The sequence below is a fragment of the Numida meleagris genome, chromosome 3, assembly GCF_002078875.1.
Source record: "Numida meleagris isolate 19003 breed g44 Domestic line chromosome 3, NumMel1.0, whole genome shotgun sequence".
In the NCBI taxonomy this organism is placed as follows: domain Eukaryota; kingdom Metazoa; phylum Chordata; class Aves; order Galliformes; family Numididae; genus Numida; species Numida meleagris.
In genome coordinates, this window is record NC_034411.1 from 78,946,112 (window position 1) to 78,966,904 (window position 20,793).

The 20,793-nt window shown below is 38.0% G+C and overlaps 1 long non-coding RNA gene across 11 annotated transcripts in view; it reads right to left on the bottom strand.

Annotated features, from left to right (window-relative positions):
• The window catches only part of LOC110396242, a 32,893-nt gene that overhangs the window by 2,408 nt on the left and 9,692 nt on the right, over positions 1 to 20,793 (bottom strand). For 2 of the 11 annotated variants that reach the window (XR_002436871.1, XR_002436874.1), the window contains exons 3-6: positions 19,216 to 19,343; positions 6,202 to 7,683; positions 5,349 to 5,912; positions 2,293 to 2,585 (exon numbers count right to left, since the gene is read on the bottom strand). This is a non-coding gene — a long non-coding RNA (uncharacterized LOC110396242). Of the gene's footprint in view, positions 1 to 2,292; positions 2,586 to 5,348; positions 5,913 to 6,201; positions 13,252 to 19,215; positions 19,344 to 20,793 lie in introns of those variants that run through there. The other 9 variants (XR_002436878.1, XR_002436879.1, XR_002436877.1 and 6 more) reach the window with 9 other exon arrangements.

The following is a 20,793-nucleotide window of genomic DNA, read 5'->3' on the forward strand; positions in this document are numbered from 1 at the left end:
TATCTTGATAAGCATACGTAGGTCACTCTGAAAGTGATGCTTCCCATTTATTTCCAGGGAAACTACAACAGATACAAAGAGGACAATAACACTATTTGATAGAGCAAATTCTCAGCTATTAAACAATTTTTCAACACAGTCACCACCACTAGCTATAGCTATGAACAAGAGCCTCCCTGCCACCCTCCTGAAAATGCATCATTGATGACCCTCTGTCGCTGCTGACACTGCTGAAACGCACCACCACCTCACTGTACTCACACCCATTGCCTCATCTGCACTTCCATGTCAGATGTCGTGTTGTCAGGCTGCCTCTCTGGTGCCATCTGTCACACAGCAACAAAGTGTAATGGAATATTGGTGGGAAGGTTCAACCTCTACTGCCATACCACCAACATCCACCTCTGACATTGTGGGCCAACATAGAAAATAGGAGGCATTACTTTTTGAGTAGCCCTCATAGATTCAACAGTTTTAAGTTTCTGGGCTTTAACATTGCAATGTGGGAGGCTCTTGGACAGTGAGTTGCTAGCACATTCAGCACAAGAAGTCTGCTCTTAGCAATCAGAGTGAGTCATAAACTTAGAAGCAGCTACAGTACAGAGAGATCAGAGAAGGTAATGGAATAAATATTCTCAGTTTTTATTTTGTTTTATTTTTTTCTTATCTATTGTTCCTGCTATAGTTCCTCATTATTAGAATGAGGAGACTTCAGTCTTAGCTGAGCTGTTGTAAAGCATTTCTGAGGGAGAAAAAGGACTTTGGGGGATAAGCAAAAAAATTTTGCCTTCATTGTTTGTTTGAGTTCTTAAAAATCAGGAGTCCTGTCATGCTTCAGCACAGGCAAAGGAAAGAAATGGGACAACCTGCTCCAGAAAGGTCATGCATCGTAAGTGCATGTGCCATGCTAACCCTTTGACAGCCCACTCCTCTTCCCCTCAACGCGCCACCTGCCTGGTGAATTAAGGCAAGTGACAGTGATGAGTGCCAGCAGCAAGAAAAGGGGAGAGCAGCAGATTTCAAGATGCACCACTACAGACAAAGTTGCTCAGGTTGCTGACATATGTTGTGGAGACAGATTTCCTCAGTATGCAGACTGAAATGCATAATCCGAACAAGGTTACGAGCCAAACATCTACAGTGTTTATTGAAAACATCCCTGATGTTTAAAATTCCGTGGTCTTTTGAAACCCAGAAATACAGCCCTGCAGTTATTTCTCCTTTACAGAGAGAAAAAGACATATACAGGCTTTGGGAACACGTGGGTCACATCCCCCCCCCTCCCCATTACCAGGAGAGACAGTTTAGCCTGCTTTTCCTGGTTCACATCCTGGGGTGAATCACCACAGACAAACAGCTCCAGCAGAGACATGGCTCAGAGGCCGTACAGGAGAAGAGCTGTCTGTCACTCTGGGCAGGGTGCTGGATCACGGCGCAGAGGAAGGGAGAGAGGAGGAGAGTGATTTATGTGGGTCCATTTATGAGGGTGTCTGGCTTTGAGATATTGAATGGGATTTTTCTTTGAAAAACAAACAAACACTATTTATATTTCTCTTAATTGTCTGGAAAAACTCACTCCTCCAGCCAGTCACTCTCATCTTCACTCATTCTTTTAACTCTCCCTCATACTAAGCAGCTTTAGAAGTATTTTTGGAGATAGTTAGGCTTGGAACTCCGTGTTCCTCATTGCTGTTTTCAAATTTTCTTACATGATGTTCCTTTCCAGAGTGCTGGTGTTTAGACCAGCCAGAAATACGGACATTACAGAGCACAATAGCAGCCTTGTATATTTTCCTCAATAACTACTTTAAAGGTTGTAGAATATTTGCAGAGGGATTTTAGGCATGTATTAAAATGCTGTAATAGATTTAAAGGCAGCCTCTTGTGACACTATGCACGACACCTCTTCCCCACAAAGGTGGGAAAGAAGAAGTTAAGTTAGGGCTGAATAGGATAATTTGTTTAAAGGTACCCAGTCTTGGCTCTCTGTAAAGGGGTATAGTAGTGCTTCAGTGTCTATGTCTGTGGGTACATGTTAGAGAAAAAGAGGGATCAGGAGAAAATACTCTTGAGGCACTATGCAGAGGTATTTCCATCCATGAGATCCTGGATTTCTGGAATCTCTTGGAAATTCAGGCCTTCTGCAAATACAAGAGAGAGGGGCTTTTGCATAGGAGAACTACTACAGTTCCACAACTCCAGAGATTCATGTTAATTTCTTTCTCATTTTAATTTCAGATATTTTGTTTGTACACTGCTTTCTTTTAGTTACCATTCCAGGAATCTATTGACCTGCCTGAGACTGTTTCATGTCCTGCGGCATCAGATCTGGAACAAATTTCATCTTTACATAGTTAATACATGAGAAATCTTTGAAGGTAACTTTTTAGAGCATTGCTGAAACTGTAGTTTGGATTCCCGCCATGTGCACCAAGAGAACATAGTAGCACGTCTTCAGAAGTTTCCTGCAGTTTGTGTTCTGGCAAGAATTTTTCCTTGCTGCTGGCCTGGATGTTGCTGGAAATGTTCTTTGTCACTGTTGCTGGTGGTGGCACAAGCAGGGGGAAGGTTGGGATCCACTTGGTCTAAAGCAAATATTTTGTCAAGTGAAGCATTCTGATCATTTGTCTTTTCTCTGTTGCTAACTACCATTATATCACACTTCTCCTTTCTATAAGGCATATTTGATTTTTCATGGAATGTAGTGGCGCATGTATGCACTCACTTGTGTTTAAATGCATAAATATTTTTGATTTGTATAAAATGTGGGCAAGTGTGTCTATGTAACCATGAACACAAGCACTCACAAATAGAAAAAATCCCATGGTTATTTCTTTTTTGACAGCAGTTTAATTACATTAAAGATGAAGATATGCCATTAGACCTATTTATGCTGATTTTTACTCAGTTTAAAAGTGAGTGCTACAAGCAACGGTCCTGCAGTTGAAATAAACTCAAGCTGTACTGTTCTTAGGATCCTACTGTGCTTTAAAAGCTCAGAAAGATTTTACATGAAGAAAGGAGTGAGGAGAACACAGGTTTTCTCTTTAAATAGAACATACTCGTCAACACAGATGTGGACCATGGATATCCATCAAAATATCTAAGTGTTCTCTCATCCCTTCAGATGACCGGATAGAAGCAGCTGTAATCTTTAGCCTCAATAATTTCAAGGGGCAAATGTATTTTAAATGAGTGCTTCCCAATCCTATGATTGTCTCCTAGCATGCAATTAAATGCAATTAAAACCTGAAAATTGCTGTGCTGTGCATTAAAAACAACAGCTGAATTTCTCTGTTTAGTCTTTTTTTTTTTTTTTTGGGGGGGGGGGGGGGGGGGGGGGTGAGGGAGGGGAGGAGTAGGAGGCTTTCCCCAGTGATTTTTGAGAGGAGTTTTAACCAGAAAGAAAAAACCTTCAGAAAAATGTCCTTTGAAAGGTGATTTTCATTGGTAGCTGAATTAAAAATATATATTAATTAAAAAAAAAATTAATGCTTTAGAACACTCTTCTCTGTTCTGTCCTGGAGCAGAGTGAGGGTGGACCTCCACTGAGCCTCTTGACATGGGGCAGTGGCAGCTGCCTGTAGAGTTCTGCAGAGTGCTTAATATCTTATTTTCACAGCAGTTTATGTCATTCAGCATGTTCATATGTACCTTCAAAAGATACTTTATCAGTACTTCTCCAACAAATTGATTCACAGTAAGGTACTCATGGCCATATGATATAAAGAAAATGCACAGCGCTACTGGAGCTATTTTATTTTTTACCATCAGCTCTAGGATGGTGCGTACTTTAGGGGAAGTAGCAGTGCCTAGGGACAGGACTAAATCTGAGTCTCTATACCCTTGTAAACAGCTACTAAATCTAACAATGGCAGTTGCTTTTACTTTCAGCGAAAGGCAAAAAATCTGGCAGTAGTTTGTAAATTTCAGATATATTACCACGCTGCTTTTGCACCTCGTTTCTTTCTTTTCTTCTTTTCATAGCTTTCTTTCAGGAGTAGCTGCTCTCCTGACTCAGAGAAGACTGTACGTGAATGGCAGCACCACCTTGGAAATGCCTTTGTTATTTATCAGAGACCATCTGAACATAGGCTGGTTTCTCCCATGGAGCCTCATCCAGGATCCATCAGGATCAATGGAAAAACTCCCATTAACAAGACCTTGATGCCAGTCCAGATCTGATTTCATAGTTCTCCCAAGAAGAAGCTACATATGGTAACACATATGTTATTTAAAAATTCGTGTGCGCAAGCACCTATTTCATGTGATAGAAAGTGTATTCACTTCCATCCCCCCAGAGAAAAGCTTGTATGTATCCTTGAGTTTTTGGCAGATGTTGAAAACAGATTAGGAGCAGATGATGTAAGAGCAACAGTATGTCCCTGAGAGACAGCAAAGCAGCAGGTGCAGGAGAAACATATGCTGCATTCCCAGCAGCAGGAGAAGCCGTGCAAAGAGCTCTCTGGGACCACATGTGGGGTGCATGCTCCACTTTTCCAGTGGCGCTGAGGAATGTTAATATGTCTACACCAGAGTAAGCAAGTAATTTACAAACTTAACTTTCAATTATGTAATAATTCATAGACTAAGCACACTGACTACAGTGCAAGTGAATTTCTCAGGCAGAACAACTTGGGTCTTTAGTAAAATATCTTATTTAATTTTTAAATGTTGAATGTCCAGAAATAATAATGGAGTAAATTAAAAAACTCCAAATCCCCAAATTATCCCACACATTGAGGAACACAAAAAGTTTTCACTCATTTATTTCTTAGTAAAAACCATTAGTTTAGTGTATAAAATTCATTTAAAATTTTTGGATTATAGAGCATCTTAACAAAATAATTTATAAAGAAAGAAATGCAATGGCTCAGTGAATGAAAGAATTTTTGAGATGACCATTAAAATTGTTTCTTAATACATCACATCACTGACAGTGTTCCCTGTTCTAGCTGCTGTCAAGAATCAGGTTGTAGCTACCTTGACTTTTAATCAGAAGGTATTGAAGATATTGGAACGGGAATTCATGGGGCACCTAATACCATTAGCTGTATCTACCTGTTTGATAAATTGTATGGGTATAGATCAAATGTTTAAGTAGTGATTAAATTAACCCACCTGATTTTGCACCACCCATATGTGTTCCCCAGGAACATGTGGCTATGCCTTACACTATGAGCTGCCATAGAGGTACAAGGTTAGAAACCTCATCCTCACACAGCTACCAGGAGACTGAACACTACATGACTGGCAGTGCCACAATGAATTCACATTTAGGTCTTAGGACAAAGCACTTCAAGAACTTTGCAGTTCTCTTTAAGCAAATTGCTGGTGCAGAAGGATACGATAAAGTGTTTTATTTGAATGATGAAGCCAGGTCCTGAAGAAATGTTCTTTATCTTTTCTCTTTTTTCCTTCTTTGAATCTGAAAGACACACAGGTTGAGATAATTCTGCAATAGCATCTACAATTCAGAAATTATTCCTAATCATAATTGTTTTTATGTGTGAGTTCACTGAATTCTCCTACATAATCCATGCTTTTCCAAAAAAAAATACATATTTATTTATACAAATCAAAAAGAAATGTAATTGAAGCTAACTTTGTGACAGCTGGCAAATGATCCTTCAGAAGAAAATGCCAGCTGGGGATAGGCAGAGAGCATTGTTTTCCAGCCACTTTCCTACCGTCCAGATCTACCACTGCTTCAGAGAGTCTGCACAAATAGGAATAACAGCCAGTTGTGCTAATCCTAGGCACGCACCACACCTCAGGGAAAATTCCCATGAAGGATCTGAAAGACGTTATTTCTTCCATTTATCATGAGTAGAGCAGGGCAGTGAATCTGTCTTGAGCTGCTGGATTTTGTTCTTTGTAAAGAGTAGCTGAGCATGAAAAGCTGGACATGGCTGAAACAAAGGAAAGTATTTTGAGGCTTTTGCACATATCAAATGGAAACAAGCAGCTCAGCTGCTGTTTAAGTTGCCAATCCAGCTAGTTTTCTCGAGATTTCTGCCTGCTAAGCCTCAGCCTCTGGACAATCTGAATCCTGCTACAGTCTCAGGAAAGAGCATTTTCTAGCTTTCCCCAGCTTCTATCATAGCTATTCTGCTCAGCTAGCTTTCTAGCTAATTGAAATTATCTTATAGACCCTCAGATACTTGGAAGGCTTTTTGAAAACAAATGTGAGCTAGGCACCTTGCTGTCAGCTGTGTCTCTGAAAAAGTCCCTGCAGATGTGCAAGATGTTTCTTCTGCTGCTGTCCTGCCCCTGCTGTCCAGCTGCAGTGTTGCCAGAGACTATGGTCAGGATGAAGACATTTAAGAGAATCCAGAAGCACAATGTTTTCTAAGGGTTTTCTAGAAATTCTTACTCATTTCTTTTTCTTCTTACTTGGGTTTTATTCTCTTTTTTTTTTTTTAATTCTCCTGTTGGTCTGGTTACAGTATGTGGTTGTTTTCTGTCAGCAAGAGACATACAAAAAGGTTTAGAAATTGAAATTCTAAAGCTCTCTAGTCTTTTACAGTCCCAGCAAGGGCTGTTTTTTAATCCTTTAAATATCAGGAATTCATTAAAGCTTTTTTTTCCCTCTTAATTCTCAGTATGAATCACAACCAAACTGAGCATTAGTCTGTTTAAACAGTAAAGCATTTACACAGAGGAACTCCAGCTGTAGTGTAAATACGATTTAACAAGATTTTTTTAAAGACATAGCCCTGGAAAAGTCATTATAGCTATTTGTTTGCCAAAAACTATAGGAATAAGAGAAAAATCCTTTGCATGTCATTTATTATTGCCACTTTATAGGTCAGGGAATTATAAACAGATTTAAGTATTTTGCAATTGCAGCTTTTTATTGAAAGCTGTTCTTTTAAAAAGGCACTGCTTATTTTTTAGCTGCTACAATTCTTCTAATGTATATTTTCAGCCACTTCAGCTGAGTTGCCTACAGTTTTTACAATTATGAATGCCAAGATGTTTTTACAGCCTCATGTTAGTACTACTAGTTTTGCTTAATGTATATATAAATCTTGTACTAGCATTGTGACTGTCAATCAGCAAACATCCTTTAAAAGTATTGCTGCTAGCTACTTTACTGATGGCTTCCAGTTCACATAAAGTTATTTAAGAGTTCCTACCCTAACCTTTCAGGGTGAGTTTGCATAAAAGTCATATAAATCCCATAAATATATACTACTTCTCATCATATTTAATTCCTTCTCCTGACATGTAATCTGTAAGAAATTTAATATAACCTATTGATAGAGTCCATATGAGTCTATGGGCTTTTTTTCCATAGCATACAATACCCTGAATCTTCCTAAAATACACAGAGAAAAATGCTTTGTCTTCCCATCTGTTTTAAAGCCAAGATTGTCCTGTATCTTGTCACCTTAGATGAGAATAACAAAGGTCTCTAAAGATCAACGAATCTCCTTGCAAAGCAATATGAGTTGCTTACTATACTTCTGAGATATTGCATCCAGTACCTTTTAGTGCATCTAAGAAATTTTTTATTTTAACTTACCCAGAATCTTTAGTAAAAGTATAGAATTTAAGAGTACATCGAAACTTCAGTGGGATTACTTACGTGCTGAGGTATTCTTTTACTAAATTTGCAGATTTGTCCTTGCATTTTGAAAGGAAGTCTTTACGTTTTCATAGTACAGGAAAACAGAACTAGGAGACAGATATTCTGAATTTTAAAGTTGTTAAAAAAAAAACAGTAATGCGGCAGTTTTCAGTGCAACTGAAAAACTGCATGAAAAAGAATTGTCACTAAAGCAATACAATCTTTTTGGCAAGAAAGAATTAATAATCCAAGAAAATGTATGAAATCAGTACCCATTTCAATTTTTCTTAACATTGTACTCTTAAAATACAGCAATTACTTGTACCAAGGAAGGATAAACCAGACAAAGAAGTAACTAAACATAAAAACCTAAGAAAAGCAGCTGGTCTTAAGTAAATACTATCATAAAAATACTTTATCATACTTTTCTAATGCCTCACAGCTTAGATAAAAAAATAAAATGCAATATGTGAATAAAAACTTGCAGTGGGACTTCATACAATATAGGAAATTGGAGATTTCTTAGGACTAAGGATGATGACAGTTAAAAAACTCCAAACTCTCCTCAAAATGTCAGTTTGCAAGCATGTTATCTTTACAGATTTATGTAAGGATAGCATGCTAATCCAATTTCAGTATCAGAACAGAGTCTGCTACTGTTATGTCACTTTTGCTTCCCTTTCTGAATTTTAAATTACCAGGGGCAGCAGTTCAGTATGTGAGCCAAAAAGACCAGGGAGATGAGATCAATATTCCATTCACCAGGTATTAATGTTTGTGTGTAGCTCAGAAACAGAAAATACTTTCTTCATGTATTTATGATGAAAACACATTTTAAAGCACTTTCTGAGGTAAGGATACTTTTGACCTAATCACCAGTGCTATGACTGTTCTTATCAAAGAAGCCCATATGGTAAACCTCACATTCAATCAGAAAAAAATAGAACATCTTTTTCATGGTCATCTTTCTATCATAATTTCTTCCTTTCTCCCATTATGTTATTTTCAGTCCTTCTCTTTTTCATTCTTCCTCCAGTTTCTTGCTTTCCTTTTACCTTGGGATAAGGGTCAGCACCAGTGCAGTCAATAAACTCAATCACATAGAAGATAACAAGCTCAAAGCATCTTCCTTCTCAGTGGTATCTTGTTGCTGATTGACAACATAACGTTGCCAAGAGAAATGGTTGAAGTTTCAAAGTTTCAATTGTTTAGGACTGAACACATAACCATGATAAAAACCCAAATCTTAGATTCATTGATATCCAGCCAAATCCTGAGACATAATCAAACCCCCTGTGATAACTGTTTTCCAAGATCCTGGCTACCCTAGCAACATATCCTTGAGTAGGCTTTCCTCTTGCTGATCCTGCTCATTCAATAAAAGAACAAAATCTAAAGCCAGAAGAGCCTACAATTCCATGTAGTTGGACTTTGTACATCACTTCAGGCTTGCATACTTCTTCCAAACACACACTTTGTGAACTTGCTTGGACAAGGAATTTGAACAATTATGAATCTAAACTTTGAACCACAAGCCAAAACTAGGAGACATAGGAAGAGAAGAGAATAAAAGGATCTCAGTTTCCGTTACAACGTGGCCCTCTTTCCTATTGCCAGTTCTTAAGATCCATATACTTCTAACCTCTTAATCAAAATGCAGTTATCTGGACATCTACTTTTTATTGTCGCTCCTTGGCAATAAGCACTGCAAGAAGATGTAAAACAAACCTACATGAAATAAATTTTGTCAGACTGTTTGTAAGGGAGCTGGGAGGGATATTGGGCTAAAAAACAGGACAATAAATAATTTAAAGTGCAATGGGAGAAATCCTTATTAGATTCTGTTTCCACTTTCTTGGTTTTTTTTCAAGTTTCGATCACCCAGCATGCCTAATTTGACTAAAGCTATGTGTCTCTGACATTGTTTGCAGCTTATAACAATAAATTTTCACTGTGTTTCTGCGAGGTTCCATCAGAAGCACATTATTACTCCCATTTACTATGTGGAATTAATGAGTAATACAAAAAATGATTAGGTTATGGAATTTCTGTTTTATTGGCTCAGTGATACAGCAGCAAATTTTACGTATCACAAACAGCACATTGAGTATAAAAATAAATAAAATTTTTACAGTGTTAACTGCTGCATCAAGTCAGATTTCAGAAGATTCGCTCTGTCTGTCAAACCAAAAGAACCACACTATGCCAAAGAGAGAGGAGTTTTGCTTTGTAGTAGTAATAACTAGCAATAACATTGGACACATGACATTCCTTCAGGCACAGAAAACACTGTAGCACAACATTAAGGAATGCTTTATCTTGCCCGTCCCCAGACAGATTCAATGGGTAAATGGGCTGAAGGAGTGGCAACCAAGTGAGATTTGATTTGGTATTTTATCTCCTGATGTTACTTAATTTGGAAGTTTCAGTCATTGAATCATAGAATCATGGAATCACAGAATCACAGAAACATAGAATCATAGAATGTCTTGGTTTGGAAGGGACCTTAAAGATCATCTAGTTCCAACCTTCTGCTATGGGCAGAGGTGCCAGCCACTAGATCCGGTTGCCCAGCGCCCCATTTAACCTAGCCCTGAAGGACTAAAAAATTATAACTCATATTTGATGGAGCTGCATTTTGTGAGAGGAAAAAAATTGATTCTGTATTGAATAATGGTTCAGACATAAAAGTAGATTTTTTCGACTCATACTACTTCAGTTTTCCTAGTATGAGAAATGAATCTCAGAAGACCAAACGTACATCCATAATATTACACGGCAAGAATATATTCTGGATCCATTACTACTACCTCACTGAAAGAATAATTATAAAGCAAGGATACAGATAGGAACAGGAATAAGAGCTAAGCTCAAGGACAGAAGGTTTGGGTTATATGTCAGTTTGAAGTTCTTCACAGAGAGAGTGGTGAGGTGCCAGAACAGGCTGCCCAGAGAGGCTGCAGATGTCCCATCCCTGTCGGTGTTCAAGACCAGGTTGGATGGAGCCTTGGGCAACCTGGTCAACTACCAGATCTAGAGGTTGGTGGCCCTGCCTGTGGCAGGGGGGTTGGAACTTGATGATCCATGGGGTCCCTTTCCAACCCAATCCATTCTATGATTCTATGATTCTATGAAAGCATCTGTAATAACAAGTCTTTCCTAAGGTACCCATTGGCTTATAGTTCAAAAATAGTCTCACCCAGAACAAAAGCATACCAACTGGTGCTGAGGGATTCATCTGCCCAATCAAATATAAAAGTTAATTTCAAGTCCAACTCAAACCTTATAGTCCTTTAATGCAATAGGCATCTCTGGACAGTAAATCAGATCAATTTGTAATTTAAAATAAATACCTAATGTGTTCCAAAACAAATGCTTTTTGAGGATCTCTGTTTATTACTATAAAGTGAGTTAACTACCTTAAATTGCATTCTTAAATTTTAAGAAAACAAAAATTAAGGGACATTAATTCAACCTTTGTTCATTTAGAGTTATCTGAGTATTAAAATACTCAGCTCTTTGCAGTGGCAAAATATAGAGCTTTTCACTTCACGATACCAAACTGAATCTGTCCTGAGCGATACTGCTGTGGAGTAATGTACAAAATAATATCATATACAAATTATTCTTCCTGTCACAAAGACTAACTAATAGATAAATCAGAAGTATTGTTTTTTCTAATATTCTGGGTGATTCATAAAATTAATGGGAACATACTGAAAAAAGGAGTGTCATTAACATTCTTTTAAAGGAAAAATAAATCCTATTTTACTACAGACATTCTGTGAGAAGAGCAATCCCCCTCAAAAATGATAGTTGTCACATGAAGGAGAGACATAAGAAATCCTGATGAATTTCATAGTTCTTAAGTACCTTCTTTCATCCTTTCTTATGGAAGAAAGGTAGTTCTTGTGGTTATTTATGGCACCAGAAACAAAGGAGCTAAATACTTAATATATGAACATAACTAAAATCTGAACAATTTTACCAGGGAATTTTGTGGCTGAATTACTTCTATCAACTGTCTGTTCAGCCTGGAGTTTAATTTGGCAGCACTCAAGGATTCTTAGTGAAGTTAGCACAGCTGATTACTTTCACATCCAGCCACACACAAACATCTCAATATGTTGAAAGTCATGGAAATTTGCTGAAAACATGAACCCCATGGAATCCATAGCTCCCAAGACAGTTGTAAAAGAATGCGAGCAAGGGGTCCTGACCCTATAAATGCTCAGTTTATTAACTTTGTTCTGGAGGATAAGTAGTTCAAGTATCAGCCCTTTGGCTACATGGTCAATAAGATAGCAGCTGATGTGTTGTGACAGACATTCATTAAAAGTCTGTTCATTATTATTTTGTTCATTCCACTATTATTTTCTTTATCTGACTGTTATTTCTCTCCAGATTTTAAATGGGAACTCTTAGAGACCTGGAATGTCAAATTTCATGTATGTATATTACCTAAACACACCTATAACATGCTTGCTGACATGGATCATTAAGTATCATGCCAACATATAATGTAAATGATTGTAGATTGTGATGAGTGTGATGCCTATCCGAATCCAGACTATGATACTAATTGTGACATCCCAGCACACCAAAGAGAAATATTAAAAACAGGTGCATTCTTCACTGCTCCATGATATATTTGTTCAGCAGATAATTCAATCCTGTGTGATTAGGTTATCCCATAAAATGTATCAGCACTGGTCTTAAATTTTGAAACAGTTGATGTTTCCTAAAAACCCATAATCATAACTTAGTTAACAGTCAGTGGAATAGTTGCATAAACATAAGGCTATGTTCACCTGGGGGTTACACTGATTTTACATTCAATTTCTTCTCCATTCCTTAGGAATCATGACAAAATGTCACCATTTCATTCACGAAACCTTGATTTACTTGTGGGATTGCTGAATGTGAAAATGAAATCTGCCATTTGACCTACAGAGATAGGTTTCTCTTTGGATTTCTGGAGAGTTGCACGACCACAAACAGGTAAAAACATGTTTATCTTTAAAAATACTAAGAGCATCCAAAGGAAATCAGTTAATGGCTACACAGTCATTATATTAGGGGGCAGTGAGCTGACTTATCATGAAATTATAACTTTCAGGGTAATTGTGTCTAAAGCAAAATAAAGAGATATAACCTAGTAATAATGATAATGAAAAAAGATTAGCTGCAAAATAAACTGAAGGAAAATTTGGTCAGAATAAAGATAACTTTAATATCATTTTTTTGTGTATCACTGAGTTTTCACATTAATAGTATCATAATTATGAGTACTCTGGAAACTCAGTTGTGTAATTTGGGACTCAGCAGAACTGATTGCTCTAAGGACAGTAATAACATAAGTTCACCAATTTTTTTAGAATCGCAGAATCACCAAGGTTGGAAAAGATCTCTAAGATCATCCAGTCCAACTGACTACCTATCACCAATATTTCCTACTAAACCATGTTCCTTAGTACAACATCTAAACATTTCTGGAATATCTCCAGGGTCAGTGACTCCATCATCTCCCCAGGCAGCTCATTTCAGCACCTAATGTCCAGCCTGAATCTCCCCTAGTGCAACTTGAGGCCATTCCCTCTAGTCCTATCATTAGTTGCATGGGAGAAGAGGCTGACCTCCACTTCACCACAACCTCCCTTCAGTTAGCTGTAGAGAGCAATAAGGTCATCCCTGAGCCTCCTCTCCCCCAGTTCCAGCTCCCTCAGCTGCTCCTCATAAGACTTGTGCTCTAGAGCTCTCACCAGCTTTGTTGCCCTTCTCTGAACACACTCCAGGGCCTCAGTGTCCTGTTGGGAGGGGCCCAGAACTGAACATAGTTCTCAAGGTGCAGCTTCACCTGGGCTGAGCACAGAGGGATGATCACTTCCCTACTCCTGCTGGCAACATTATTTCTGATACAAGCCAGGATGCCACTGGCTTTCTTGGCCACCTGGGCACACTGCTGGCTCATGTTCAGCCAAGCATCGACCAATACCCCCAGATCTATTTCCTCTACTCAGTCTTCCAGCCACTCTTCCCAAAGCATTGCTTGGGGTTGTTGTGGTCAAAGTGCAGGACCTGGCACCACTCATGACTGGTCACCAGCTGGATTTAACTCCATTCACCTGTGTGTAAGATTATGTGCCACAGAGACTATATTCCTTCTAACATGTAAGATGATGTAATGACAAGCATGTTTAAAATGACAAAACTCTGAATTTTCTCACAGATTTCAAGATATTTACAGACATGAATTTATTTTTCCTTATATGGCTGATAGATGGACAAAATAATGAGTTAGAGAAAATCATAAATAGGTCAATAGCTCTCTTACATCTCAGCTGCTATGCAGCCAGCAAGTTGATGTAAAATTTGTACTACATTCTTTAATGATTGAGTTTACTTCTGTGAGAAAAAACAGTATGTCTATTGTCTTACAACACATATTAGGGCATCAAAAATAGCTGTTTCATCATTTCTTTTTCCACAAATGGCTGAAGAGAAGTAAAACGGAGACACCTTAGAAATGATCATGTCTTTTTTGAGATTTTTTCCCATTCTTATTCTACTTCCTAATCTTATTTCCATCTAAATCACTTGTTTGTTAACAGCAGTGAACATCCCATGAGCATCTTCTGGGGGAGATATTTGTGAGCTTGAAATGAAATTGATGTGCAGGAATATATTTTTCTACAGGAACAGGTAAACCTGCAAATGAAACACTGTTTTTCATGCAGTGTGATCTTGGGTGCTGGAACAGGATTGCCCACACTGGGAACCTGCTGGGTAAGACCCAGTCACAACCCTTTCTCAAGTTTACAAGGTGTTTCTCAAAACATTCCCAACTCCATTCTGGATAATAAAACATTCATTGCAACAAGAAACCCTTTTCAATAGGTGGCTTAGGTACAGTCCTCTATTTGAGGGTAGGAAGAGTCCATTATATAGACATTAGCCACTCTGAGTTGGTTAGGTTAAGGGCTTGAAAAAAAAAAATACAAATTTAATTTACTTCTTTTAATTAGCTACAATTTACTTAGCTGATATGTACTAGGCTTTATTTCTGAAGGGATTTTATGTGACATCTGCCTTTTCTCCCCAGAGTAAGATGCCCTAGATAATAAAGACATCAACAGAAGCAAAGTTTTGCATTTTTGTTAATATTCATTAACATATATAATGTTATATATAGTTGCCTATACTCATAATCATTTTTTTTAAAGAAAAATAATATTTGAAGTGAAATTCTCTTTCTAGAGTGTTGTTTTCTGTTACTTTGCCCAAATAATAAATTCAGCTGAGGGTTCTTTCCATTTATTTATCAATCTCTAGAGATGATATATTTTTAAGTAGCAAAATTCCCAACAGTGTTATGATTAAAATTATCTGTAATAATATATTATGTAACATATAACAGATATACAAGTTAATCTGTTAATAGCTCAAGAACCAGCTAGTGTAATTTAGTATAAGCAAATAAGAAATTATGCCTTTTAGATATCTATGCACTGACAAGTAAAATACTAAAATTTAAAGTCTTATACAGACTCAAGGATGCAGAAGGTGTTTGAGCAAACAGTTCATATCACCAGAACCTAATTTCTTAGAATTTTAAAAAGTTTAATGCCTTCAAGTAAAATGAAATAAACAAAATCAAGTAGGAGAGAAATATCGATTCATATAAAATGTAAAATAGTAACTGGGAATCTTGAAGAGTTAGAATTACTTGTCAAGATAATTAACTCTTCCATAATTTTGAAGACATTCCATTATAAAGAATACTCATTTGACCGGGAAAATAATAACAATGAAATAAACAGCGAAATTAAGAACTATTTATATAAACAGAGAGAAAGAATTTGCATTTGGTCAAAAGTCTAAACATATTAATGAAATATTCTATGGCCACCAACATCAAATAGGAGTTGAGGGCACTTTTTAAATTTAGCAGAAGAATCATATGATATCGTGAGTTGGAAGGGATCCACAGGCAGTGCTGAGTCCAACTTCTGACTCTATACAGCAACACCCAGCATTCAAACCCCATGTCTGAGACTGTTGTCCAAATGTTCTTTGAACTCCAGCAGCTCAGGGCCTTGCCCACTGACCTGGGCAGCCTGTTCCATGCCCAAAGCCCTCTGGTGCAGAACCTTTCCCTAACCCCCACCTTGACCCTCCCTTGATGGCTCCATGCCATTCCCTTGAGCCCTGTCGCAGTCATCAGAGAGCAGAGCTCCTCTCCCCGTGAGGAGCTGCAGGCCACCATGAGGCCTCCCCTTAGCCTCCACTGCTCTGGGCTGAACAAACCAAAGGACCTCAGCTGCTCCTCATACACTTTGCCCTCTAGACTCTTTGCTATCTTTGTAGTCCTCCTTTGGATGCTCCCTAGTAGTTTTATGTCCCTCTTATATTGTGGCACCCAGAACCACACCCAGTGCTGGAGGTGAGGCCACACAGCACAGAGCATTGCGGGATAACGCCTCCCCTCGCCCAGTGGTAGTGCTGGGTCCTATGCACCCCAGGGTATGGCTGGCCCTTATGGCTGCCAGAGCACACTGCTGGCTCATGTTCAACTTATTTTTAACCACTATCCCCCTGATTGCTGCTCCCAGCAACCAGCTGAAGCCAGATCCCCCTCCTCAACCGTGCCAAGGTCAAGAGTACACAGTGAGGAAAAGATACAGCCTTCATCACCACGATCCCCAAAGATGATCACCAGGAGGCACTACACATGCTCAAGGGGTGTGACTCTGGGGTGGAGCATGTATTAATGATTTCTCGGAATTAATTGTAATAGTCCCTCCCTCTTTTAGGAATGCAATTAATATGTATACTTTTGATCTTTAAATATGGAACTTTTCTGGTTTTTGGTGTGCAAGATAGGATGGGATTACCCACCTTGCACCCAGTGTATGCGCTTTGCTGAATAAACATACCTGCTTTATAACCGTCTCGGTTGTAAAATTTGATTCCGCAAGTCAAAGGGACTTTTTAACATATCAAAAAAGTAAAAATAACTTGTGCTGAAGCTAGAGAATTCTGATACTGGAATTACTCATAACAATTTATTATTACTCATTAGTTTGAAATGACTGTAATGGTCTTTTACAATCTCATCTTGAATCCAAGAACTGTGATTCTCGTGGTTTTTCTGGAATATATTAAGTTCCTTATTAATCAGACAGTACTTGCAGCAATGAAATGGTACTTCTGGTACAGCTCTGATTTCCATTACGTTGTCTCTGACCTGCAATCACGCTTGCTCAGACATATTATTGAGGCTTTTAAAACAGAGAAGTTTTTCATCCTGGGGAAAAACATGGCCATTTAGATTATTTCATAGAAGAGAGTGGATGCTTTCCTAAAGTTAAATCTTACCTAGACTCTACTTCTTACTTTAAGTGCAGAAAACTCTATGAGAATGGGAAAGGAGAATAAAAATTAGAGTTAAGGTCTCGTGATGGCTTTTGCTGCTGTTGTTCTTGGGTGTTTTTTGTTGTTGTTGTTTCTTCACTTTTGTTTTTCACATGTAAATAATAAAAGCATCGGACTGTAAAACAAAACAAGTTATAACTAGCATGTGCTAGTCTAGTCAGTTGTAGGAGTTAAAAAGCTCATAATTAGCTGTCAACTGTCTAGCCACTTGGGTGCTAATAACATCTGTCTTTGGAAAGGCTTGGAGAAACCTATTACTTTGTCTGAAAAGTAACACCCTCTGTCAGATTCAGATGTCTTAAGAGCCCTTCATTGACCTTAGTTTTCATTATCTCTTAGTAGTTTGAGGAAGTAGATAAGAAAAAATCTCAAAACCTACAAATTGAAACTCTTCTTGAAGTTTATTTGATGGGTTCTAGTTGGTCTATTAGTTTTAGATTTTAAATACTGTTAAACACAGAGAGAAAAAATAATCAGGAATTCATTAATTATAAAAAAAATAGGAAAAAAATGGGAGCAAATAGAATATATTTGTAAAATAATACATGCTGGTATTTTTTGCTTAGAGTTATTTTTAGCATGTAAGCTTTATTTTTTTTTTTATCCATATCAATACTCTATCTTTCCATGCCTTTCTTTCCATACTTTGCCTCATCTTTCTTCCTCTTTGCCTTTCCTTCTCCTCCATTTCCCAATGTAGGTGAATTTCACAAGAAAATGATGTGCTGGCATAGCTGAGCATTTCAGAAGTCTCATACAATATTGTGAAAGCTGGCAAGACTGCTCCATTCCTACCCAAGGTATTTTTCTTCAACATCATGAATGGTATTTCTTACTCAGCCAAATGGCAACAAAGGTTTTCTTTTGCTTTTCCTAATGAGCCAAGTGACACATATCTTCTACATTCAGCTTCAATGAAATTAGCCAAGCCAGTTTCAAGATTTATGAGATTCTTGACCTTATCCAAAAAAAAAGAAGAGATGTAATTTGAGATGAATGAATTTGTGAGCATCTGATTTGAAGGATGAAAGGAGTCTTGTTGTATTTTATCCCAGCATGGGCTGAGCCGTCCCTCTTTGAGAACAAGCCCACTTTAAGACATATCAAACTGGACTCACACACAAAACAAACAAACAAACAAGCAGACTGATAAACACAAAAAGAAAACAGAACCATACTAATGTTCTCAGGTTACTTTGGAAATTTTAGGCTGTTTCCTGCAAATTAAACTTTCTGAAAACAGAAATGTAACTACTCATTCAGCCTTTCAACTACTACTGTCTTTCCAAAAGCACCACTCTCTAAAGTTGTCAGCACTGTATTTTACAAAGATATACAGCCAGCAACAAAGCAGATACATAAAGATAGCTTTTTTTCAGTGCAATAAGCACATACAGCTCTTCTCCAAATTGTTAGACGATTACAGCTGTCCACCAGCAAACCAAACTTTTAGCAATGAAACCATGGAAGAACTGGGTGCTGCAAATTTCCAGACCAAGCCTGCAAAAGACATTGTGAGACAGCAGCATGGAAAGTAAGGCCTTTGGAGACTTCTACTCATGCAAAAATCACCATACTACATGAACTTTAGAGGTAAATTATTGGAGTTGGAAGAATAAAAAAGACACTCCAATTTCAGGGTTTCCCTACCATAATTCTAGGATTAGAGCTTCAGGCTATAACATCATCACCATATGTCAGTCTGTCTCATATTTTGCTCCTTTAAAACACAACCTATTATTTTTATATTTGTTGAATAAACAGTAGCCAGGAAATTCTTTTAGACTTCTCTTACTCACACAATATTTCCGGCTCCTCAGATATTTGTGTGACTTATTCTTAAGCACAGAAAGGATCTTCTGTTCATATTTCATCTGTTCCTAGTAGTGCAAGTTTTATTGATTTCTCTCTCTGACATCAGGTACAAAGTAGCTGAATTCAGCATTGAATAAGTGCTGAAGGCAATTTGGCCTAGAAGCGTTTAGGCTACTGATTCAGTGAAAATATTCTGTCTACAGAGATTAGTAGGCAACCTGTTCCAGAGCCTCACTACCATTATTGTAAATTTCTTCCTTATATTCAATCTAAATCTCCTCTCCTTTATTTTGAAACTATTTCCCTTTGTCCTATCACAACAGACTCTGCTGAAGAGTCTGTCCCCTTCTTTTTTATAGTCCTTCTTTAGATATTGAAAGGCCACTTACAGATCTCCCTGGAGCCTTCTCTTCTTCAGGCTGAACACCCCCAGCTCTCTTAGCCTGTCCTCATAGGGAAGGCGTTCCATCCCTTAGATCATTTTTATGACCTTCCTCTGGACATGCTCCAACAGTTCCTAAGGAAATGATTTTTGCAGCAAGTACAGATGGTAACTGGCACACATTAAAAAGGTAATATTCAAGTATTCGTAGAAATCAAGCAAGTTTCACTTATTGCATAGAATATATTCTATGATTTGCAGAGAATGTTTCACAAGGTCATATTGACCAAACACTGCAGGAATCAATAAGGATACTCAGAGCTTCTGTTTCTCTTTCAGTGTTGGCACAAATAGTGCATAGATATTAATTGTTCTGGTTTTGACTAGAGAATCTTTACAAAATAACTGAATTGTTCATATGCACACACATGCAGACACACACATCCTAGCTAGCTGATATAGGAGAATAATATAATAAACATTCCTATTGGGCAAAATCATGCCAGCAATTTGCATGCAACCATTTCTCATGTTTCTAACACTAACTTCATCAGTATATGTCCAAAGAAAGTTTTTACTTATACACATTCATCTATCAGAAAAATTCATCCACCTTTAGAAATAATTGTAATGAGATTAACGAGCTCATGAACATTGCACTCATTGCAGACACATAGTCCCTGTTAATTTCCATCGAGAGGAATTGAACCACAGGTGCATTTCTACTTTCAAATTCTACCCTCCACTAAAAGCAGCTCCTCTGCCATTTCTGTACAGGTAATTGGGGTTAATTTGCACCTGTCTCTGAAAGAGATGGAATGGAGCTTGTTAGTGACCATCAGAAAAGAGTCAGCAGCTGCTACTTTTGTTTTCTTCCGTTACTGCAGATAGATTACTAGGGGAGCTGCTCCCACTGAGTGCACTCTCTGTGGGGCTTTCTTAACTGAACGTTTTTATTTGTAAGCAATTTATTCCTTCCTTTTCTTCCAGTATAAAAAAAAAAAAAAAAAAAGTGAGAACCAAAGGATCAGAGGTGGGGAGGTGAATGGAAACCTTCTGGCGATATACTTCTGCAGAGGTGAAGCTGAAATGTAGTTAGTGAAAGAGTGGACAGCGACTGCAGAGAGCATGCAGTCTGGTAGCAGAGGACTGCTAGAGCATTACCAGTTGGATGCTATGCCCTGATGGCCACCCATCTATAATGTGCATATCCATCCTGGAGTAAATTGGACAGCATAGAAGAATAAAAATAGAGTGGGTGTCTCGAAGCATTTAGTATGCACTGCCTGGGAAGCAATAACACTAGGGAAGGAACTATTTGCAGTTTTTACACAGTCTAAGATCACAAACTACCTGTTCCTATAGCCACCTGTGGTTATATATATTTATGTACTTAGACCAAACAGCTGTACTGAAAGAGTCTGTTGGCGTATCTGTCTGATCCAGACCACATTAATTAAGTACTGTGTTTTACTAAAGACCAGAAATGTAGGCAGCTCTGAAGGATGATGTAGAATGAGATGTGTATGTGAGAAATGTGTTAAACAGCTGGAAGGACAAAAGTCAAGGAGGCAGTTGAACCTCT